At 39.2% G+C, this 25,498-nt stretch overlaps 1 long non-coding RNA gene across 2 annotated transcripts in view; it reads left to right on the forward strand.

Moving 5' to 3' along the window:
- Positions 1-8,769: 8,769 nt before the first annotated feature.
- The window catches only part of LOC120854059, a 65,235-nt gene continuing 48,506 nt past the window's right edge, over positions 8,770-25,498 (forward strand). Inside the window, exons 1-2 of one of the 2 annotated variants that reach the window (XR_005718908.1) lie at positions 8,770-8,801; positions 9,083-9,164. This is a non-coding gene — a long non-coding RNA (uncharacterized LOC120854059). Of the gene's footprint in view, positions 8,802-8,823; positions 9,165-25,498 lie in introns of those variants that run through there. The other variant, XR_005718907.1, reaches the window with a different exon arrangement.

Here is a 25,498-nt window from a genome sequence, read left to right on the forward strand (position 1 = left end):
TGACATACTCCTTTTCCTATTTGGAACCAGTCTGTTGTTCCATGTCCAGTTCTAACTTGCTTCCTGACCTGCATACAGATTTCAAGAGGCAGGTCAGGTGGTCTGGTATTCCCATCTCTTTCAGAATTTTCCACAGTTTGTTGTGATCCACACAGTCAAAGGCTTTGGCATAGTCAATAAAGCATAAATAGATGTTTTTTCTGGAACTCTCTTTTTTTTGGATGATCCAGCAAATGTTGACAATTTAATCTCTGGTTCCTCTGCCTTTTCTAATACAGCTTGAACATCTGGAAGTTCATGGTTCACATACTATTGATGCCTGGCTTGGAGAATTTTGAGCATTACTAGTGTGTGAGATGAGTGCAATTGTATGGTAGTTTGAGCATTCTTTGGCATTGCCTTTCTAATGAATTGGAATGAAAACTGACCCTTTCCAGTCCTGTGGCTACCACTGAGTTTTCCAAGTTTACTGGCATATTGAGTGCAGCACTTTAACAGCATCATCTTTCAGGATTTGAAACAGCTCAGCTGAAATTCCATCACCTCCACTAGCTTTGTTGGTAGTGATGCTTCCTAAGGCCCACTTGACTTCACATTCCAGGATGTCTGGCTCTAGGTGAGTGATCACACCATCATGATTATCTGAGTCGTAAAGATCTTTTTGTACAGTTCTTATGTATTCTTGCCACCTCTTGTTAATTTCTTCTGCTTCTGTTAGGTCCATACCATTTCTGTCCTTTCTCAAGCCCATCTTTGCCTGAAATGTTCCCTTGGTGTCTCTAATTTTCTTGAAGAGATCTCTCAGTCTTTCCCATTCTACTGTTTTCCTCTATTTCTTTGCATTGATCACTGAGGAAGGCTTTCTTATCTCTCCTGCTATTCTTTGGAACTCTGCATTCATCTTTCCATTTGGCTTCTCTTCACAGCTATTTGTAAGGCCTCCTCAGACAGCCATTTTGCTTTTTTGCATTTCTTTCTCTTGGGGATGGTCTTGATCCCTGTCTCCTGTACAATGTCACAAACCTCCGTCCATAGTTCATCAGGCACTCTATCAGATCTAATCCCTTGAATCTATTTCTGACTTCCACTGTATAATCGTAAGGGATTTGATTTAGGTCCTACCTGAATGGTCTAGTGGTTTTGCTTATTTTCTTCAATTTAAGTCTGAATTTGGCAATAAGGAGCTCATGATCTGAACCACAGTCAGCTCCTGCTCCTGTTTTTGAGGACTGAATAGAGCTTCTCCATCTTTGGCTGCAAAGAATATATATAACCAGTCTGATTTTGGTATTGACCATCTGGTGGTGTCCATGTGTAGAGTCTTCTCTTGTGTTTTTGGAAGAGGGTGTTTGCTATGACCAGTGCATTCTCTTGGCAAAACTCTGTTAGCCTTTGCCCTGCTTCATTCTGTATTCCACGGACAAATTTGCCTGTTACTCCCCGTGTTTCTTGACTTCCTACTTTTGTATTCCAGTCCCCTATAATGAAAAGGACATCTTTTGGGTGTGTTTGTTCTAGAAGGTCTTGTAGGTTTTCATAGAACCATTCAACTTCAGCTTCTTCAGCGTTACTGATGGGGACACAGACTTGGATTACTGTGATACTGAATGATTTGCTTGGGAAACGAACAGAGATCACTTTGAATAAGGAATACAGAAAGATTAGCTGAAGTCATACTGACTTCTTTGTAGACAAGAAAGACAAATGACTCTCCATTCTTCCAGTAATGTATTATCACCACAAACTAGCCAAATGTGAAACCTCTCTCTAATTCTATTATGGCCTCATCCCAGAGAATCTAAACTGAAGATCCTCACAAGGCAATGAAGGCCTCAATAATTGTCAAGTGAACTTCCTCTATTTGTTACCGCAGAGCCTATATCTCATTAGTCTGGATCAACTGCACTGTCTGAATTCTCAAGCAGCCTGCTTTCTCTACCTGCCATTAACTTGGCTAAAGTATTCTTTGAATCTTAATGTGTGCTTCCCTGCTTAAAAGCTTTATTAGCTTCCCACATCCTTGGGATAAAATCTACCAAATCCTTAGAGGCCTAGGAGATCCTTTACGATGAAGGTACGGCCTATCATTCTTATCCAATCTCCCATTTCTCAAGAACCAGCAATGTAGGATTTCTTGCGCTAAGCAATGCATTGGCACATACTATTCCTCCTGCTTGAAATATGTTTATTTTTCTCCTCCTGTATACTTCCTTAACTTCTTCCTAGTTTCTTCCACAGGTTTCTCCAAGGGAGTAGGTGCCCCTCTACGCTTCCATAGTATATGCTGTGTGTGTTCTCAGTCATTTCTGACTCCTTGTGGCCCCATGGACTGTAGCCCACCAGGCTTCTCTGTCCATGAGATTCTCCAGGCAAGAATATTGGAGTGGGATGCCATTTCCTACTCCAGAGAATCTTCCTGACCCAGGGATCGAACACCCATCTCTTAAGTCTCCTGCACTGGCAGGTGGATTCTTTACCACTGCACCTCCTGGGTAGTACATGCTACACAACCCCGTAACAATTATATTACACTGCAATAATATTTCTCATCTGGAGGGCAAGGAATGTCTTTCCTATAATGTGTTCAGCACTGAGTGTGACACTCAGTAATGTCACTGAATAAACATAGAGACAAATATATAACAAAAGGAGAAATGGGGGAGTTAAAGTGGTTCTGAGTCCAATTTCAGTAGGGTGGAAGAAATCTACTCCCCACTCATCCACTAATTAGTTTAAAAGATTTTATGGAAAAAATGAACCTCTTCAGAAGCAGTTAAATATGGTCAATTGTAATACTGGCCATATTAACTGAAAACTAACTGAAATCCCATGTCCTGCTAATGAATATTCATGACAAATAAGGGGGAAAATTAGTGTGTTAGAAATAACTGTGTACTTCGGAGTCAAGTTCAGCATCTTCACTGCAGAAATGAAAAAGTATGGGCTAAACGAAATGGACCTGAGATTGTTAGGAGAACTTTGATATAAGATATGGCTGTGGCTCTCCTAATGTTGCTCAAAGTTGATAACCACTGAAACAGGACTTTCAACACTAGAAAAAGGAATTTTACATTAATTTACAGTGGCTTAAGGAGGAGTAAAAAGTGTGATTAAAAGTATAAGCAAGCAGAGAAAACAATTTCAAGGCAGAATTGGAGAGAGCTCAGTACTGTGTTAGTATTACAAGAAACAAGATTTTGATGATTAAAAATGTTAAAGGTGATATCACCCAAAAGATGGAGAATAAATTTAACAGGTCACTCTTAATTATTCATGTACATGAAGAGAAGTAATTGATATCTTGAGTCACCTTTTATTCGGTTTTGCAGTAAAATGTATGATTTCTCTCAGTACTTCTTTTTTTGTTTATGGTAATATCAACATTTGAAGTAAAACTAGTAAAGTACTAGAACAGTTGTGGCCACTCAGGCAACTCGGAGTTAATTATTCTGGGTTCTATTTTCTCACCTGTAAAATTGGTTGGATTATTACCATCTCAAAGATTCTTTTTAGCAACTATGAATCCATAAACGCTAGTTTGCCAAAATTAATCTAGAATTAATTTCAAGAATATGTCTAGATCATCTAAATACCTTAATATCATTACTGGTATTTTTTAATCTCAGCAACTTTGGTTTTTATATTAGTGAGTCAAACTCCATCTCCAACTTCAATAAATAGATCCTATTTACAATTCTTAGTTAAGAAATACAGGCTGCAGTGGAATAGATGGCAATTCCTGCAATCTGAAGCCATAAAATCTGGCTAAGATCACTCAATTCAAGCCTAACATTTTCTAGTATGTTTAAAATTTGAAACCTTATAGACATTGTTGGATCACACATGACTACCCACAAGGAGAAAGATCTATCCAAAGGGGCCTTCAGGCTTTATCTCTGCGTGACTTCCACGTCATCCTAGTGCTAAAGCCCAGACTCAGAGTCCAAGCAAAACCCTTGGGCCTCAGGAGCCTCTTGGGAGACACCTTAGGAGTACTCCCTCTTCCTTGCCAAGCTGTAACCTACTGATAAAAACGGGCAGCTGGGGGTGAGGCTTTCCTTTCCTTCCTGATCTCGCCTCTCCCTTGATCTCCAGCTTCCCAAACTGCAGCGGCCGTCACCTGCATCCTGTGAGCAGGGCTTCGCGTGGCCGCTGCCCGCTCCAGCCATTCTGTTTCGAGGTTGGCAGCTGGGCGGGGTGCGGCTTCCTGTAGGGGATGGGGAGGGCGCGTGTACCCGCGGAGCTTCCATGCCCTCCGCAGGAGCTGGGAGGCAGGACTTCAACAGAACACCCCTCCCACAGCCATCCTGCCCCCTAGATTTCACAAACTGCCTGTTAATCTAGCACTCCTTAGAGAGGCGACAGGGGCTGTTTTGTAGTTACTTCTTTCCCCCAATACTTTGTTCTTTAGTCACTATGTCGTGTCCATCTCTTTGCGACCCTATGGACTGTAGCTCACTAGGGTCTTCTCTGTGAACTCCAGGCAAGAATAATGGAGTGGGTAGCCGTTCCCTTCTCCAGGGGATCTTCCCAACCCAGGGATTGAACCCAGGTGCCCTGCGTTCCAGGTGGATTGTATACCATCTGAGCCACTAGGAGAGCCCCTCTCAAATACTTATCTTGACCTTAATGAGTAGGACCTTTTTCTCACGTCAAAACAGTGTGAAAATGGTAAAGAACATGAGCTCTGGGATTGGAGTCTCAATTGTACCTACAATCCTAAATCTGATGATTAATGAGATCATATAAAGTAAGTACATAATGTATATAGCAAATTGGTGGTAAACACTTGTGCTAACTACTAACTTAATCCGATATAAAGTACTGGAAAGAAAATGCAAAATGAATTTATTCTTTTAAGAAGCCGTTGCAGGACCTCTTCGGCTTTCCAAGTGGCACAGTGGTGAAAAATCCCACTGCCAATGCAGGAAGCTCAAGAGAGGCAAATTCAATCCCTAGGTAGGGAAGATGCCTTGGAGAAGGAAATAGAAACCCACTTCAGAATTCCTACCTGAAAAATTCCATGGACAGAGAAGCCTAGTAGGCTACAGTCTATGGGGTCACAAAGAGTCAAACACAACAGCAATTGAGCATGTAGGGCCTTTTACAATAGACTGTAAGCTGGAAAATGATTCCAAAATTTAGCTTAGGTCTGGTACGAATGTATGATGCAAAGTTTGTTATTCTATATATCTCTATGAACTTCTCTTTCCTCAATTATCCATTAATTAAAAAGGATTACTCCCAGAAATATGTCCCAGAGAGGGCCCCCAAATTTTTAAAGGGAATAATGGGAAAGACTCCAGTATTTAAGTTGTTGGAAACCAGACAGTGCTAGGAGAAAAGTCCCAGGTACAGGTAGAATTTCAGGTATCACAATTTGTACCTCCTAACACAAACATCTTAATTTTAAAATCAATGAAATTTGAAAATTTCTGTAATTTTCCTTGAAAATTACAGGTGGTATATATGGAGACACTGTATACAGTATAACATTTTACATAACAAATACAATCACTGAAAATCATAAATATAACCCCATGAACAGTATGAAGTCAAAAAGATAGGACACTGAAAGATGCACTCCCCAGGTCGGTAGGTGGCCAATATGCTACTGAAGATCAGTTGAGAAATAACTCCAGAAAGAATGAAGAGATGGAGCCAAAGCAAAAACAACACCCAGCTGTGGATGCGACTGGTGACTGAAGCAAGGCCCGATGCTGTAAAGAGCAATATTGCAGAGGAACCTGGAACGTTAGGTCCATGCTGCTACTGCTGCTGCTGCTGCTAAGTCACTTCAATCGTGTCCGACTCTGTGCGACCCCATATCCCTCATCCCTGGGATTCTCCAGGCAAGAATACTGGAGTGGGTTGCCATTTCCTTCTCCAATGCATGAAAGTGAAAAGTGAAAATGAAGTCGTTCAGTCATGTCCGACTCTTAACGACCCCATGGACTGCAGCCCACCAGGTTCCTCCATCCATGGGATTTTCCAAGCAAAAGTACTGGAGTGGGGTGCCATTGCCATAAATCAAGGCAAATTGGAAGTGGTCAAACAGTATATGGCAAGACTGAACCTTGACATTTTTAGGAAGCAGCGAACTAAAATGGACTGGAATGGGTTAATTTAACTAGACGACCATTTTATCTACCACTGTGGGCAAGAATCCCTTAGAAAAATGGAGTAGCCATCATAGTCAACAAGAGAGTCCGAAATGCAGTACTTCGGTGCAATCTCAAAAACGACAGAATGATCTCTGTTCATTTACAGAGCAAACCATTCAGTATCACGGTAATCCAAGTCTATGCCTCGACCAGTAATGCTGAAAAAAGCTGAAGTTGAATGGTTCTTTGAAGACCTACAAGACCTTCTAGAATGAACACCCAAAAAAGATGTCCTTTTCATTATAGAGGACTGGAATGCAAAAGTAGGAAGTCAAGAAACACTGGGACTAACAGGTAAATTTGGCCTTGGAGTACAGAAGGAAGCAGGGCAAAGGCTAATAGAGTTTTGCCAAGAGAACACACTGGTCATAGCAAACACCCTTTTCCAACAACACAAGAGAAGACTCCACACATGGACATCACCAGATGGTCAATACCAAAATCAGTTTGGTTATATTCTTTGCAGCCAAAGATGGAGAAGCTCTATACAGTCAGCAAAAACAAGACCAGGAGCTGACTGTGGCTCAGATCATGAACTCCTTATTGCCAAATTCAGACTTAAATTGAAGAAAGTAGGCAAAACCACTAGACCATTCAGGAAGTCAGAAGTAGATTCAAGGGATTAGATCTGATAGACAGAGTGCCTGATGAACTATGGACGGAGGTTTGTGACATTGTACAGGAGACAGGGATCAAGACCATCCCCAAGAGAAAGAAAGGCAAAAAAGCAAAATGGCTGTCTGGGGAGGCCTTTTCAAATAGCTGTGAAAAGAAGAGAAGTGAAAAGCAAAGGAGAAAAAGAAAGATATACCCACTTGAATGCAGAGTTTCAAAGAATAGCAAGGAGAGAAAAGAAGGCCTTCTTCAGTGATCAATACAAGGAAGTAGAGGAAAACAAGAGAATAGGAAAGACTAGAGATCTCTTCAAGAAAATTAGACATATCAAGGGAACATTTCATGCAAAGATGGGCTCAATAAAGGGTCAAAATTGTATGGACCTAACAGAAGCAGAAGATATTAAGAAAAGGTGGCAAGAATACACGGAAGAACTATACAAAAAGATATTCACAACCCAGATAATCACGATGATATGATCACTCACCTAGAGCCAGACATCCTGGAATGTGAAGTCAATGGACCTTAGGAAGCATCACTACCAACAAAGCTAGTGAGGGTGACAGAATTTCAGCTGAGCTGTTTCAAATCCTGAAAGATGATGCTGTGAAAGTGCTGCACTCAATATGCCAGCAAATTTGGAAAACTCAGCAGTGGCCACAGGACTGGAAAGGGTCAGTTTTCATTCCAATCCCAAAGAAAGGCAATGCCAAAGAATGTTCAAACTACCATACAATTGCACTCATCTCACACACTAGTAAAGTAATCTCAAAATTCTCCAAGCCAGGCTTCAACAGTATGTGAACCATGAACTTCCTGATGTTCAAGCTGTATTTAGAAAAGGCAGAGGAACCAGAGATCAAATTGCCAGCATTGACTGGATCATCAAAAAAAGCAAGTGAGTTCCAGAAAAAAAACATCTATTTCTGCTTTATTGGCTATGCCAAAGCCTTTGACTATGTGGATCATAACAAACTGTGAAAAATTCTTCAAGAGATGGGAATACCAGACCACCTGACCTGCCTCTTGAGAAACCTGTATGCAGGTCAGGAAGCAAGTTAGAACTGGACATGGAACAACAGACTGGTTCCAAATAGGAAAAGAAGTACATCAAGGCTATATATTGTCACCCTGCTCATTTAATGTATATGCAGAGTAAGTACATCATGAGTAACGCTGGGTTAGAGGAAGCACAAGCTGGAATCAAGATTGCTTGGAGAAATATCAATAACCTCAGATATGCAGATGACACCACCCTATGGCAGAAAGTGAAGAAGAACTAAAGAGCCTCTTAATGAAAGTGAAAGAGGAGAGTGAACAAGTTGGCTTAAAGCTCAACATTCAGAAAACTAACATGGCATCCGGTCCCATTGCTTCATGACAAATAGATGGGGAAACAGTGGAAACAGTGGCTGACTTTATTTTTCTGGGCTCCAAAATCACTGCAGATGGTGACTGCAGCCATGAAATTAAAAGACGCTTACTCCTTGCAAGGAAAGTTATGACCAACCTAGATAGCATATTCAAAAGCAGAGTCATTACTTTGTCAACAGAGGTCCGTCTAGTCAAGGCTATGGTTCTTCCAGTAGTCACGTATGGATGTGAGAGTTGGACTATAAAGAAAGTTGAGTGCCAAACAATTGATGCTTTTGAACTGTGGTGCTGCAGAAGACTCTTGAGAGTCCCTTGAACTGCAAGGAGATCCAACCATTTCATCCTAATGGAGATCAGTCTTGGATGTTCATTGGAAGGACTGATGTTGTAGCTGAAATTCCAATACTTTGGCCACCTGATGTGAAGAGCTGATTCACTGGAAAAGATCCTCATTCTGAAAAGATTGAAGGCAGGAGGAAAAAGGGGACGACAGAGGATGAGATGGTTGGATGGCATCACCAACTCAATGGACATAGGTTTGAGTAAACTCTGGGAGTTGGTGATGGACAGGGAGCCCTGGTGTGCTGTGGTCCCTCAGGTCGCAAAGAGTCGGATATGACTGAGCAACTGAACAGAACTATTCAAAGTGTTAAGTATCTTTTTTAAAAATTGGTAAATCTGGTGCTTAAATTTTAATCTAGGCTTGTATCGGATGCCATTTGGAAACAAACTAAAGTGTTAGCTATTCCTAAAATAGTTTTATCTGTAAAGGACTGAAATATACTTTTCTAGATAACATTTGCATCCAGATACTTAACAGATAAAGTAATGACTGGCAAATTTCAAATTATCTTGAACTTATTTGAATGTTAAACTTACTGAACTTTTATGAAGTTTCTCATAGGCATCTTAATTGTTTTGCAATTTAGATCATAGAAATGAATCATGAATTAAGAAGAAACTGGCAAGAAATGGACTTGAATGGACGGAACGTAGTTTAGGAAGGAAATGGTATGTTTTCAAAAGTTAATTTTATTTCCTTTAAAAGAACAGTTTTTTCCTAAATGTGCTTTTATTTTATCTATGACAAGAAATGATGTTAACCTGCCTAGAAACATATTTTAAATATTTTGCTAATAATAATAGTGAAAATTTTTTCCATGTGTGTTTACATCTTAATAACTAAATGTATATAACATATTTACTACCTATTTCAAAGTTTTTTGCACTCTTTTTAGTCTTTTGTTCTTAGCTTCCCTAGTCATATAAAAAAACTCATAAATCAAACTTTTCCCTCCATACATAGTGATGATCCTTGATGTCCCAGATGAAAACAAGATTAAAGCACAAACCTCCACACATGAGGTTTCCAACTTTTCAAAGGTTCTATAGGAGTAATCAAGTTTTAACTACTTTTCCCATTTAAAACTCAAATGAAATATACTGTCCTTCTCCGCCCCCAGAGTTGAAGATGAATGCTTCATTTTTTCTAGGTTTCTTCAACTGACAAGTTTAAGGATACTCTGTGTATTCTAGTAGGTCAGTTGTCGGTATCTGTGGGTTGTACATCTCCACATTCAACTGACCATGCATCAAAAATATTCAGGAGCAAAACTTGAATTTACCATGTACCAACAATTTACCATATACCAGCTTACCTGGTGATTCAGATGGTAAAAAAATCTGCCTGCAATGAAGAAGCTGTAGGGGACATGTCTTCAATTCCTGGGTTGGGAAGATCCCCTGGAGAAGGGAATGGCTACCCACTCCAGGATTCTTGCCTGAGGAATTCCATGGACAGATGAACCTGGTGGGCTTCAGTCTGTGGGTTCACAAAGAATTGGACATTACTGAGCAAATATTTACATAGTATTTACATTATATTTACAACTATGTATAAAGTATTTACATGGTAGTATATTTTGTAAGTAATCTAGAGAGAGATGAGTTAGAATATACAGAAAGGTCTGTATAGGTTATATGCAAATACCATGCCATTTTATATGAAAGACTTGAGCATCTTCTCAGATTTTGGGATCTGTGGGAATCCTGGAACCAATCTTTCATGGATACCAAGTGATGGCTATATATGAGTACAGCCTAAGTCAGCACTTCTCAAATTTTAATGTGCATATGAATCTCCTAGGCATCTTGTAAAATATATGTCTGATTTAGTAGGTCTGGAATAGGGTCTAATATTCTGTATTTCTGACAAGTTCCCAGGTGCTGCTGGTTCAGGAACTATATTTGAGTTAACAAGAGTGCACATAATTTTTGGCCAAATGCTAGATTCTTGAAATAGACTGCACATAAATTGTTAATCCGAATATGCTGAAAGTCAGTTAGAATTATGAATGTGTTTATGGCTCTCTACTTTTGTTAGGAAGTCAAATTTAGGTTTTCTTTTGTGACATCATCCTTTATAAAGAAGTAGGATATATATACAAGTTGACCTTTGGTATCCAGGTGGGTTGGGGTCTGAGGGGAATACCAGAATCCATGAATGCTCAGGTCCATAGTGGGCCCTCTGTTTCCACAGATGTGGAACCTGGTAATACTAACATCTGGCTGTATGCTTATTGAAGAAAAGTCACGAATAAGTGTATCTGCATAATTAAAACGTGTGTTGTTCAAGGGTCAACTGTATTCTCAAAATATTACTGAGGTGGGTGGGTGTTAGTCACTCAGTCGTGTCCAACTCTTTATGAACCCATGGACTGTAACCAGTCTCCTCTGTCCATGGAATTTTCTAGGGAAGAATACTGGAGTGGGTTGCCATTCCCTTTTCTAGGGGATCTTCCTGACCAAGGGATTAACCCCAGGTCTCCTGCATTGCAGGTAGATTCTTTACTGTCTGAACCACCAGGGAAGCACTACTGAGGTAGCTGACTCCAAAATAACCACCATCAGCTTTCCCTTCTTATACACACAAGCCATCTCCCCATTAAGAGGTGGAACCTACTCCTCCATTCCCTTGAATCTGGGCTAGTTGTTGACTCCTTTTACCATTAATTAGATTATAACAGCAGTGAGGCTATATGCCTCCCAAAGCAAAGTCAGATGCCTTGCCGCTTTCCTCATGGGTCTCTTGAAACTTCTGGGGAAGTCTGTCACCTCATAAGAAGTCAGCCTATCTTGAATCTGCCATTATGTGAGAAAGTACAAGCCTGCCAGGTGAAGAGGGCATGTTGAAAATGATATGCTTGATTAATTGATTCCCAGTTGTTCAGTCATCCTAGCTCAGGTGCTGAATGTTGAGTGGAGACACCTTTCATTGACTATGATCTCAGCTTCCATCTGATTATTTGAGGTACCCAAGGGAGGACTGCCCAGCTGAGCTCATCAGCTGCCCAAACCATGAAAGATAATCTGTTAAACCACTAAGTTTAGAGGTGGTGCAAGTGGTAAAGAATCCACCTGCCAGTGCAGGAGATGAAACACAAGAGATGCGAGTTTGATCCCAGGGTTGGGAAGATCCCCTGGAGGAGGAAATGGCAACCTCCTCCACTATTCTTACCTGGAGAATTCCATGGACAGAGAAGCCTGGTAGGCTATAGTTCATGGGGTTGCAAAAGAGCTGGACACAACTAAACATGCCCACATAATGCATGCAGAGATAGAGAAACAGAACATTTATCTTATGCCAGCTTGAGGAGTTTTACAACTGAAATGTCATGTTGATCTTATAGAAAATGAGAGGTTGCAAATGCATCTGAAATTTTCATGTAAATGATACTGTAGGCTAGGTTTTTTTTTAAAATTATTATAAACTTACTCATGTAATATCTAGGTCTTATTTTCATTAAAATGTTCTAGTACTAAATAACATATTTGAGTCATATTTTATGATCATGCCTTTGAGACTGAGGAAAATATTAATTTGGAAATCTGATTTTCAGCTCTTCCACATAATCACTAGAATTCTCCCATTCTTGCCAGTAAATGCTGTCACCTATCCATGGGATCAAACTATGAGTGAGAAATAGATTAATATTCTCTATTAATAACTTTTATTTTTGATCCATGCCATGATTTGTCTAGATATTGCTCTTTACATTAGTTTCTTAAGGGGGCTTTATTGTTTCATAAAGAATGATTTTATAGACATTTAAAAACAGGAGGAGAAGGGGATGACAGAGGATGAGACGGTTGGATGGCATCACCGACTCCATGGACATGAGTTTAAGTAAGCTCCAGGAGTTGGTGATGGACAGAGAAGCCTGGTATGCTGCAGTCCATGGGGTCGAAAAGAGTCAGACATAACTGAGAGACTGAACTGAACTGAACTGAACTGAAAGATTAATAGATGTATGTGAAAGAGATTTATATATATTCAAGAATAGCTACAGCCAGTAAAGAACTATAGGAAAAGCAGTTGAATATATCAAAAACTCATCAAGAAAAAAGAAAAAAATCTTAAAATGAATTTTTTTCTTTTGTTCCTTTCTCTTTTTTTTTGACAAGAAACACAAAGAGGAAAACTCCACAGCACCTCAAAAGGCTAATATCTTTTGAGGTAGAAATATGTAGAGGGAATAAACCGTGTGATTTAGAAGAAAAAAAGAAAGATTTGAGTGAAATTTTTTTAAACAAGGAAAACAAAGAGCAAAATTCCACAGCACTGCAAAAGGCGAATGTGAAGGTGGAAATATGTTGGGGAATAAACAGTGTGATTTATAAAAAGAAAGAATCTTAAAATGAACTTTAAAATTTTTATAACAAGAAAAAACAAAGAGGAAAACTCCACAGCACTGCTAAAGGCTAATGTGAAGGTGGAGATATGTTGCAGGAATAAACAGTGTGATTTATAAGATAGAAAAAAAAAAGAAAAAATTTTTTAAAGACTCTCAAGGTCATAGATCTTGGTTGTGGAGTCCACCCCTGTGAAGGGGGTTGCGTTAGTGTCCTATGATGTTTTCCTGGTTGGGGGAGTTCGTGCCTATGTTCTGGTTGATGCAACTGGTTCTCATCTCTCTGAGGGGCAGTGCAGTGTCCAGTAGTAGGTTTTGGAGTGTCTTTAGGTTCGGTATGCCTTTGGGCAGTGTTCTGGCTTGGGCAGTGTTCAGTTCAGTTCAGTTCAGTCGCTCAGTCGTGTTCGACCCTTTGCGACCCCATGAATCGCAGCACGCCAGACCTCCCTGTCCATCACCAACTCCCGGAGTCACTCAAACTCACGTCCATCAAGTTGGTGATGCCATCCAGCCATCTCATCCTCTGTTGTCCCCTTTTCCTCCTGCCCCCAATCCCTCCCAGCATCAGAATCTTTTCCAATGAGTCAGCTCTTTGCATGAGGTGGCCAAAGTACTGGAGTTTCAGCTTTAGCATCATTCCTTTCAAGGAATACCCAGGGCTAATCTCCTCTAGGGTGGACTGGTTGGATCTCCTTGCAGTCCAAGGGACTCTCAAGAGTCTTCTCCAACACCACAATTCAAAAGCATCAATTCTTCAGCGCTCAGCTTTCTTTACACTCCAACTCTCACATCCATACATGACCACTGGAAAAACCATTGCTTTGACTAGACAGACATTTGTTGGCAAAGTAATGTCTCTGCTTTTTAATATGCTGTCTAGGTTGGTCATAACTTTCCTTCCAAGGAGTAAGCGTCTTTTAATTTCATGGCTGCAGTCAACATCTGCAGTGATTTTGGAGCCCAGGAAAATAAAGTCTGACACTGTTTCCACTGTTTCCCCATCTATTTCCCATGAAGTGATGGGACCAGATCCATGATCTTAGTTTTCTGAATGTTGAGCTTTAAGGCAACTTTTTATTATCAGTTCAGTTCAGTTCAGTTCAGTTCAGTCACTCAGTCATGTCCGACTCTTTGCGATCCCATGAATCACAGCAAGCCAGGCCTCTCTGTCCATCACCAACTTTTGGAGTTCACTCAAACTCATGTCCATCCACTCGATGATGCCATCCTGCCATCTCATCCTCTGTCATCCCATTTTCTTCTGCCTCCAGTCTCTCCCAGCATCGGGGTGTTTTCCAATGAGAAAGGATGTTAAATATTGTCAAGAGCTTTTCTCGCATCAGTTGAGATGATCATTTTATTTTATCCTTTGTCTTGTTGATATGGTGTATAATGTTGATGGACTTGTGGATTTTGAACCATCCTTGCATTCCTTGAATAAATTCCACTTGGTCATGGTATATGATAGTTTTACTGTACTGTTGAATTTGGCCTATAATTTGCTATTTTTGTAAGGTCTCTTTCTGGTTTTGGTAAGAAGGTAATATTGGCCTTGTAGAATGAATTTGGAAGTGTTCCAAATTAACTTTTCTTTAAATATTTTGACAGAATTTTGACAGAATTTATTTGCGAAGCTGTCTGGTCCTGGACTTTTTTATTTGTTGGAATTTTTGATAACTGATTAAGTTTCGTTACTGGTAATCAGTCTGTTCAGATATTTTATTTCTTCCTGATTCAGTCTTGGGAAAGCGTATCTTTTGGGGAATGTATCCATTTCTTCTAGGTTGTCCAATTTCTTGCCTTGTAATTATTCATAGTAGTCTCTTATGATTCTTTGTATTTCTCTGGTATCAATAATAACATCTCTTCCATTTCTGATTTTATTTGGGCTCTTTTTTTCTTGGTAAGTATAGAGAAAATTTTGCCAGTATTTTTAGTTTTTCAAAAATTACGTCTTAGTTTCATTGATTTTTTCTATTGTATTTTTAGTGTCTATTTCATTAATTTCTTTGCTAATCTTTGTTATTTTCTTCCTTTTACTAATTTTTAACTTCATTTGTTCTTTTTCTAGTTATTTGAGACATAGTTAGGTTGTTTATTTGAGACTTTTCCAGTTTCTTGAGGTAGGCATTTATCACTGTGAACTTCCTTCTTAGAACTGCTTTTGTTGCATCCCATAAAATTCAGTATGTTATGTTTCCATTTCTATTTGCATCAAGATGTTTTTAAATTTCTCTTTTGATTTTTTTCATTGACCCATTGGTTACTGGTTACTCAGTAGAATCTTGTTTAATTTCCACATGTTTGTGAATTTTCCAGTTTTCTTTGTGCCATTAATTTTTTGTTTCATACTATTGTGATGGAAAACTTGCTTGGTATGATTTCAGTCCTCTTAAATTTGTTAAGACACGTTTTCTGACCTAACATACGATCTGTCTTGTGCTCTTGAGAAGAATGTGTATTTCATTGCTTTTAGATGAGATACTTTGTAAATATTTATTAATAGCTGGTCTAACTGTGAAGAAAGCTGAGCACTGAAGAACTGATGCTTTTAAACTGTGGTGCTGGAGAAGACTCTTGTGACTCCCTTGGACTGCAACGAGATCCAACCAGTCCATCCTAAAGGAGAGCAGTCCTGGGTGTTCATTGGAAGGACTGATGCTTAGGCTGAAACTCCAGTACTTTGGCCACCTCATGTGAAGAGCTGACTCATTGGAAAAGACCCTGATGCTGGGAGAGATTAGGGGCAGGAGGAGAAGGGGACAACAGAGGATGTGATGGCTAGATGGCATCACTGACTTGATGCACATGAGTTTGGGTGAACTCCGGGAGTTGGTGATGGAGGAGGCCTGGCATGCTGCAATTCATAGTGTCGCAGAGTTGGACACGACTGAGAGACTGAACTGAACTGAACTGAACTGAACATGTTGTTTAAGGTCAATGTTTTCTTTTTAATCTTCTGTCTGGATGATCTATCCATTGGTGTAAGTGGGCTGTTTTAAGTCCCCTACTGTTGTTGTATGACTGTCAGTTTCTCCTGTTACAGCTTTTAATATATGCTTTGTTTATATGATTAGGTGCCACTACGTTGAAGGCATAATTATTTGCAAATTTTATAACCTCCTGTTGGATCACTCCCTTTATCATTATGTAATGCTCTTCTTTGTCTTTTATTACAGTCTTTGTTTAAAGTCTGTTTTAACTGATTTAAGTGCCAGCTTTCTTTTGGTTTCCATTTGCATGGAATATCTTTTTTCCATCCATTCCTTTTTAGTCTGCCTGTGTGCTTATATCTGAATTGTGCTTCTTGTAGACAGCAAATAAGTAAGTGGGTCTTGCTTTTTTATTCACTCATCCTTTTTATGTCTTTTAATTGGAGAATTTAGTCCATTTACATTCAGAGTAATTATTGATAGGTCTGTGCTTATTGCCATTTTTTAAAATTGTTTTCTAACTTGTAGTTTCTTTCTGTTACCTTCTTCTTCTCTTACTTCTCCTTTGTAGTTTGATGACTTTTTTTTTAGTGATATGCTTATATTCCTTTCTCTCATGTGTGTGTGTGTGCACATTTACTATAGGTTTTTGCTTTATGGTTACCATAAGGCTTATATACAACAACTTATATCTATAACAGTTGGTTTTAAGTTGATAGCAAATGAAATGTGTTCCCATTCTAAAGCTCCACATTTTTACTATTCCTCCACCTCCATGTTTTATGTTTTAAAAGTCACATTTTATATCTTTCTGCCCTGTATATCCTTTAACTAATTATTGTAACCATGGTTATACTACTTTTGTCTTTTAAAGTTCATAAGCTTTCAGTTCAGTTCAGCTCAGTTGCTCAGTCATGTCTGACTCCTTGTGACCCCATGAATCACAGCATGCCAGGCCTCCCTGTCCATCACCAAATCCCGGATTTCACTCAAACTCACATCCATCGAGTCAGTGATGCCATCCAGCCATCTCATCCTCTGTCATCCCCTTCTCCTCCCACCCCCAATCCCTCCCAGCATCAGAGTCTTTTCCAATGAGTCAACTCTTCTCATGAGGTGGCCAAAGTACTGGAGTTTCAGCTTTAGCATCATTCCTTCCAAAGAAATCCCAGGGCTGATCTCCTTCAGAATGGACTGGTTGGATCTCCTTGCAGTCCAAGGGACTTTCAAGAGTCTTCTCCAACACCACAGTTCAAAAGCATCAATTCTTCGGCACTCAGGTTTCTTTGTAATCCAACTCTCACATCCATACATGACCACTGGAAAACCATAGCCTTGACTAGGCGGACCTTAGTCGGCAAAGTAATGTCTCTGCTTTTGAATATGCTATCTAGGTTGGTCATAACTTTTCTTCCAAGGAGTAAGCGTCTTTTAATTTCATGGCTGCAGTCACCATCTGCAGTGATTTTGGAGCCCCCCAAAATAAAGTCTGACACTGTTTCCACTGTTTCCCCATCTATTTCCCATGAAGTGATGGGACCAGATGCCATGATCTTCATTTTCTGAATGTTGAGCTTTAGGCCAACTTTTTCACTCTCCACATTCACTTTCATCAAGAGGCTTTTTAGCTCCTCTTCACTTTCTGCCATAAGGGTGGTGTCATCTGCATATCTGAGGTTATTGATATTTCTCCCAGCAATCTTGATTCCAGCTTGTGTTTCTTCCAGTCCAGTGTTTCTCATGATGTACTCTGCATATAAGTTAAATAAGCAGGGTGACGTACTTAATTTACTCTCTTTCCTGTATATTTATTTTTCAGTGAGATTTGTTCTTTCATATATGTTCTTGTTACTAACTAGCACCCTTTATTTCTACTTTAAAAGTCCCTTTTAACATCTCTTATAAGGTTAGTTTAGTGGTGATGACTCAGCTGGAATTCCATCCATTTGAAATAACTCAGCTGGCTTGAAACACAACCTTCAAAAAATGAGGATAATTGCACCCAGTCCCATCACTTCATAGCAGTTAAATGGGGAAACAATGGAAACAATGATGGATTTATGTTCTTGGGATCCAAAATCACTGCAGGTGGTGACTGCAACCATGACATTCAAAGATGCTTGCTCCTTGGAAGAAAAGCTACAACACACCTAGGCAGCATATTAAAAAACAGAGCATTACCGACAAAGGTCTGTATAGTCAGATCTGTTGTTTGTCAGTAGTCATGTGTTGATGTGAGAGTTGGACCGTAAGGAAGGCTGAGCACCAAAGAATTGATATTTTTGAAATGTGGTGTTGGAGAAGACTCATGAGAGTCCCTTGGACTTCAAGGAGATCCAATCAGTCCATCCTAAAGGAAATCAGTCCTTAATATTCATTGGAAGAACTTAGAAGAACTGATGCTGAAGCTGAAGCTCCAGTACTTTGGCCACCTGATAGGAAGAGCTGACTCATTTGAAAAGACCCTGGTGCTGGGAAAGATTGAAGGCGGGAGGAGAAGGGGACAACAGAGGGTGAGATGGTTGTATGGCATCACCAACTTGATGGAAATGAGTTTGAGAAAGCTCTGGGAGTTGGAGATGGACAGGAAAGCCTGGCGTGCTGCGGTCAATGGGGTCACAAAGAGTCAGACATGACTGTGTGACTGAACTAAGTGGTGATGAATTCATTTAGCTTTGGTTCACTGGCAAACTCTCTCTTTAAATTCTGAATAGTAACTTTACCATGTACAATTTTCTTGGTTGGAATTTTTTTAAGTGCTTTGAATATATCAATATTATGCTATCCCTCTGAACCACAATGTTCATGCTAAAAAATCTGCTAATAGTCTTATGAGGGTTCCCTTGTACCTAGCAAGTTGTTTTTCTCTTGCTTCTTTTAATATTTTCTCCTTGTCTTTGATTTTTGATATTTCAATTATGTGTCTTTGTGTAGGTCTCTTTGGTTCACTTGACTGGTCAGTTCTAGATGCTAATAATATAGGAAGATACTGAACTCACCTCCCATAGGGTCACTGAAGCTACAACTACATATGGGACAATTTCCTCTTTAAAAACTTGAAAATGAACTCACCTCCTCCCACAGGGTCACTGAAGCTACAACTACATATGGGACAATTTCCTCTTTAAAAACTTGAAAAAAAATAAAACTATCCTCTTTAAAAACGTAATGGCTGAATGACAACTGTGCATTGGCAGATAAAAAGAAAATCTTATCAAAATGTGTTGGATACTGGGGCACAACCTTGCCATCAACCTTACCCCCAGTAAGCAACCTACAACTAAAGAGAACTCAAACCTAGAGCTTCTCCCTGAGCAGTAAAGGGTTCAACCCCAAATTTAGTTCCCCATTTTTAAAGGCATGCAATTGAGAGATGACACCCCACATTGAAAGAGTCTCTAAACAAGGAAAGAAAAGGTGACTTGAGCACCACTTATTTCCAAAAAGGATTTGTAGTGGATTACAGTTAAAAGAACAAATAAATGAGAGCAAAATCATTCATATAGAAGAAAATGTTCAGGTTAAATAGTATGAGAAAGAGAAAGTGAAAGAACACAGAAAAATGAAATGAAATTCATTTAGCTTTGGTTCACTGGAAAACTCTCTCTCCTTAAATTCTGAATAGTAACTTTACCATGTATAGTTTTCTTGGTTGGAATTTTTTTCAACCAAGAGCTATAGCCAGAGCCAAAAGGAAGAAAGGAAGAATCCCTAGAGCTGGAGGAAACTCTGTTGGATCACCACAAAAGCTCTTCCATTGTTTCCACCTCACTCATACTTTATGAGACCCTGCACTAATAATTGGAGAAGGCAATGGCAACGGCTCCAGTACTCTTGCCTGGAAAATCCCATGGACGGAGGAGCCTGGTGGGCTGCAGTCCATGGGGTCGCTAAGAGTCGGACACAACTGAGCAACTTCATTTTTGCTTTTCACTTTCATGCATTGGAGAAGGAAATGGCAACCCACTCCAGTGTTCTTGCCTGGAGAATCCCATGGACGGGGGAAGCCTGGTGGGCTGCCATCTATGGGGTTGCACAGAGTCAGACACACTGAAGCAACTTAGCAGCAGCAGCAACACTAATAATTATTCTCACTGTATGGACATCCTTCAGGGGGCCAACAACTCCTTTTTTCCTCCAAAAGCAATGATGCAACTCCTATATCCTACTGCGTATGTTTATTCTATACTTGGTATTCAGTTCACTTCAGTTCAGTTGCTCAGTTGTGTCTGACTCTTTGAGACCCCATGAACCACAGCACAGCAGGCCTCCATGTCCATCAGCAACTGCTGGAGTCCACCCAAACCGATGTCCATCAAGTCAGTGATGCCATCCAACCATCTCATCCTCTGTCATCCCCTTCTCCTCCTGCCCCCAACCCCTCCCAGCATCAGAGTCTTTTCCAATGAGTCAACTCTTCGCATGAGGTGGCCAAACTACTGGAGTTTCAGCTTTAGCATCAGTCCTTCCAGTGAACACCCAGGACTAATCTCCATTAGAATGGACTGGTTGGATCTCCTTGCACTCCAAGGGACTCTCAAGAGTCTTCTCCAACACCACAGTTCTAAAGCATCAGTTCTTCGGTGCTCAGCTTTCTTCTCAGTCCAACTCTCACATCCATACATGACCACTGGAAAAACCATAGCCTTGACTAGGTGGACCTTTGTTGGCAAAGTAATGTCTCTGCTTTTGAATATACTATCTAGGTTGGTCATAACTTTTCTTCCAAGGAGTAAGCGTCTTTCAATTTCATGGCTGCAGTCACCATCTGCAGTGATTTTGGAGCCCCAAAAAAATAAAGTCAGCCACTGTTTCCACTGTTTCCCCATCTATTTCCCATGAAGTGATGGGACTGGATGCCATGATCTTCGTTTCCCGAATATTGAGCTTTAAGCCAACTTTTTCACTCTCCTCTTTCACTTTCATCAAGAGACTCTTTAGTTCTTCTTCACTTTCTGCCATAAGGGTGGTGGCATCTGAGTATCTGAGGTTATTGATATTTCTCCCGGCACTCTTGATTCTAGCTTGTGCTTCCTCCAGCCCAGCATTTCTCATGATGTACTCTTCATATAAGTTAAATAAGCAGGGTGACAATATACAGCCTTGATGTACTTCTTTTCCTATTTGGAACCAGTTTGTTGTTCCATGTCCAGTTCTAACTGTTGCTTCCTGGCCTGCATACAGATTTCTCAAGAGGCAGGTCAGGTGGTCTGGTATTCCCATCTCTTGAAGAATTTTCCACAGTTTATTATGATCCACACAGTCAAAGGCTTTGGCATAGTCAATAAAGCAGAAATAAATGTTTTTCTGGTACTCTCTTGCTTTTTCCATGATCCAGCGGATGTTGGCAATTTGATCTCTGGTTCCTCTGCCTTTTCTAAAACCAGCTTGAACATCAGGAAGTTCACAGTTCACGTATTGCTGAAGCCGGGCTTGGAGAATTTTGAGCATTACTTTACTAGCATGTGAGATGAATACAATTATACGGTAGTTTGAGCATTCCTTGGCATTGCCTTTCTTTGGGATTGGAATGAAAACTGACCTTTTCCAGTCCTGTGGCCACTGCTGAGTTTTCCAAATTTGCTGGCATATTGAGTGCAGCATTTTCACAGCATCATCTTTCAGGATCTGAAATAACTCAACTGGAATTCCATCACCTCCACTAGCTTTGTTCGTAGTGATGCTTCCTAAGACCCACTTGACTTCACATTCCAGGATGTCTGGCTCTAGGTGAGTGATCACACTATCATGATTATCTTGGTCATGAAGATCTTTTTTGTGTAGTTCTTCTGTGTATTCTTGCCACCTCTTCTTAATGTCTTCTGCTTCTGTTAGGTCCCTACCATTTGTGTCCTTTATTGAGCTCATCTTTGTATGAAATGTTCCCTTGGTATCTCTGATTTTCTTGATGAAATCTCTAGTCTTTCCCATTCTATTGTTTTCTTCTGTTTATCTGCACTGATCATTGAGGACGATTTTCTTATCTCTCCTTGCTATTCTTTGGAACTCTGCATCAAATGGGTATATCTTTCCTTTTCTCCTTTGCTTTTCACTTCTCTTCTTTTCATAGCAATTTGTAAGGCCTCCCCAGACAGCCATTTTGCCTTTTTTTGCGTTTCTTTTTCTTGGGGATGGTCTTGATTCCTGTCTCCTGTACAATGTCACAAACCTCCGTCCACAGTTCATCAGGCACTCTGTCTATCAAATCTAGTTCCTTAAATCTATTTCTCATTTCCACTGTATAATCGTTAGGGATTTGATTTAGGTCATACCTGAATGGGCTGGTGGTTTTCCCCACTTTCTTCTATTTAAGTCTGAATTTGGCAATAAGGAGTTCATAATCTGAGCCACAGTCAGCTCCCAGTCTTGTTTTTGCTGACTGTATAGAGCTTCTCCATCTTTGGCTGCAAAGAATATAATCAATCTGATTTTGGTGTTGATCTTAGTATTAAAGTCACTAGCCGTTCTGACTTTCTTGGATATAATTTTACCTGTTTATGTATATCATCTAGAATTATGCCTAACCTAGAAGGCAATCTACAGCTGCAAATTTGAGTTATGGCATTTTATGTAGCATTCTCTCCCTTCAGTTTCAAATCTGCTGATATTGACAAACCAATACTAGTCTCATGCCCCATCCAAAGGAGAGTCTTGGGAAATAACAGTTCATTCAGAACAGAGTTTGAGAGGACCTGAACATAAGACTAAAGATTTCAACTTTGGGAAAGCAGCTTTTGAGCTTGAAAATAGTCATCAGAACTGTAGTTTATGAATATTAGATTAAAACTGTGTTGGAATCAGAAAAATGAATTGGAATCAGTAAGAATAGAGGAGGGGAAGTCAGTTGAAAAAAAGTCATATGGCTGAAATTCCATTTATAGCCAAATGTCTTAGTCATCTCATGTTCATTGTATTCATTCAATATAGAAGAAGTTTCTTTAGAAGAACTTGAAGAAGAATTTGACATTCTTAAGGTATAAAAGTATGTTATTTCTAGACTTAAAGTAAAATTTTAAAGCATATATTTTTATTTTCCATTTTCTAATTTTAATGTTTGTCAGTAAAATATGTTAGTGACTTTAGAGAATATCAATTCCATACTTAATGAGAATGCTGTTTATGGTATATATGGACAAAAAGATGCTTTAAATTTATTTAATTTTATCTTTTTTTTTTTTTAGCAGCAAATATTCTGATGTTTAGCTGGGGAGGGGGAAATGCATATTTTATTATCCTTCTTTGTAGATTTTTAGGTTCCTTATATTTATTGCTGTCTCTGTATTTTCTCCCACATTTCACTTGGGCCTGAATATTTCCAAATAACCTCTTGTTTGTATTCTCTTTCCCAACCACAATTATACTTTCCTCTTAATTTGGTTGATTCTGGTGAAGTGTTAAGAAGAATTAGATTGAAAGGTATTTAAATCAGTGTGAATAATATGAAGTTGAGATGTATTCTGTCTTGAAGTAGGAAAAACTATAATGTGAGTGACTTGGATATTTGGATTTTGAAAGGAATTAAGTGCCCTGAATTAATTTCTGATTGAGCTTGAGGCAGTTCAGGGATATACATTTTGGGGGGAACTACCTACTCTTATATATATTTTGAGACTAGCCCTAATACTACATTTTTCTTTTAATCAAAGGAAAAAGAAACAGAAATGACAAGTGAAGATGGTAGGTCTAAAGAAGCACATGATCTGTCAGGGACATAGAACTTCGTCTTAAATCTATGACTTCTATTCAAATATAAGGCATATGTGTCCTATATTTAAGAGTTATTAATACAATATAATGTAAGGACATGTGCCTTGGAGTTGGACAGCTTCAGGATTGTTTTCCAGCTGTATTTATTACTAGCTGTGTTAGTATAGACTATTTAACTTCTATGTGCTTCCTCTGTCGTATAGAGATAATATTTACTTTGCAGAGTTTTTAAAAAACTAAGAAGGAATATAAAGCAACTAGTACAATGGCTGATGCATAACAGATATGTAGTAATTATTAGTTCCCATCCCTATATCTTTTAATCTATTTCTTAAGGAAAGCTTACAGTTAAAAAAAAATAAAGCATTTTAAAAATATGCAGCCTGTCACTGTGCACGTAAGTATAAAAACTGTATATCATTTTTGGTAAGTTACTCTTAACAGCATCTTATTCAGATGCTATCTTAATGATTAGATACTAACAATGATACTATGAATTCATAGTTAACTTTTTATTAAGTTAATGAAAGCGAGCCCCTGTATAGTTAAAAATGATTGATATTTTGTTTGAAGTTTGCTTTAAAATACAGGTATTTTTGGTTTGATGATTTATAGTTCTTCAAAGAAAATAATAAGAGAATGTTTTGAAGGTCCAGCTCCAACTCTGGAAATTTTTAAAATTTCTTTATCCTTTTCTTCTCAAATTCTTCTCTCACAACTCTGTTTTAGAAACAGATTGCACTAACTCTCAATGATACAAAATATCTTTCTAAGTTAGATATGAAATCACTATTAATGTAATACCTATTGGGAGTGGGTAAGTTTTATATATTTCCTGGGGCATATAAGTGATTAATGAGAGCTCCTATTCTAGCTTCTCCTTGTTTTGAATAAACAGATCATGTTTATTTCAACAAAATGCTTGAAGTGACATATATCATTGAAGAATTTGAAAGATATATGTTTCCCAGAGATTTTACCATACCTTATTTAGAACTCAGAATTGAATGAAATAAAAGAATAGGGACTAAACATGGTTCAGGGTAATAATAAAGTAGCTAATATTCCTTTAAAACTTGTTATACTCTATTCTACTTTGTATACTTATACATATTTATTACATATATATGTATATAAATCAACTCACTTAGAGAAGATGTTTCCTGAATTGTAAATGTAGCTTATTGTTGTTGTTCAGTCACCAAGTTGTGTCCAATTCTCTGTGACCCCATGGACTGCAGTGTGCCAGGCCTCCCTGTCCCTCACTATCTCTCGGAGTTTGCCCTAGTTTGTGTCCATTGAATCAGTGATGCCATCCAACCATCTCATCTTCTGTTGCCCTCTTCTTCTTTTGCCTTCAATCTTTTGAAGCATCAGGGTCTTTTTCAGTGAGTTGGCTATTTGCATCAGGTGGCCAAATATTGAACTTCTGTTTCAGCATCAATCCTTGCAGTGAGTATTCAGGGTTAATTTCCTTTAGAAAATCAATGAAGCTATGAATCATGCCATTCAGGGCCACCCAAGACAGACAGGTCATACCGGAGACTTATGACAAAACGTGGTCCACTGGAGGAGGGAATGGAAGACTATTCCAGTATTCTTGCCATGAGAATCCTATGACCTGTATAAAAAGTTAGTGTATAGGTAGCTTAAAGTTAAAAATGAGGACTACTTTTAAAGAAGCCATCTCCGCAAACATGATTTCCCATCTATGTCCATCTTCTCTCTCACACATTGTATTCTTGTGTACAAGCTCAGTCGCTTCAGTTGTGTCTGATATTGTGTGACCCCATAAACTGTAGCCCTCCAGGCTCTGCTGTCCATGGGAACTCTCCAGGCAAGAATACTGGAATGGGTTGTCATTTCCTCTAGGAATCTTCCTGACCCCAGGATGGCAGGTCCTTCACCACTAGTGTCACCTAGGATCTATATCCATCTTTTCTCTCACACATTGGATGGGGTTGGCCCAAAAGTTCATTTGGATTTTTCTATGAGCTGTTACAGAAAAACCCAA

The sequence above is a fragment of the Oryx dammah genome, unplaced genomic scaffold, assembly GCF_014754425.2.
Source record: "Oryx dammah isolate SB20612 unplaced genomic scaffold, SCBI_Odam_1.1 HiC_scaffold_27, whole genome shotgun sequence".
Lineage (NCBI taxonomy): Eukaryota > Metazoa > Chordata > Mammalia > Artiodactyla > Bovidae > Oryx > Oryx dammah.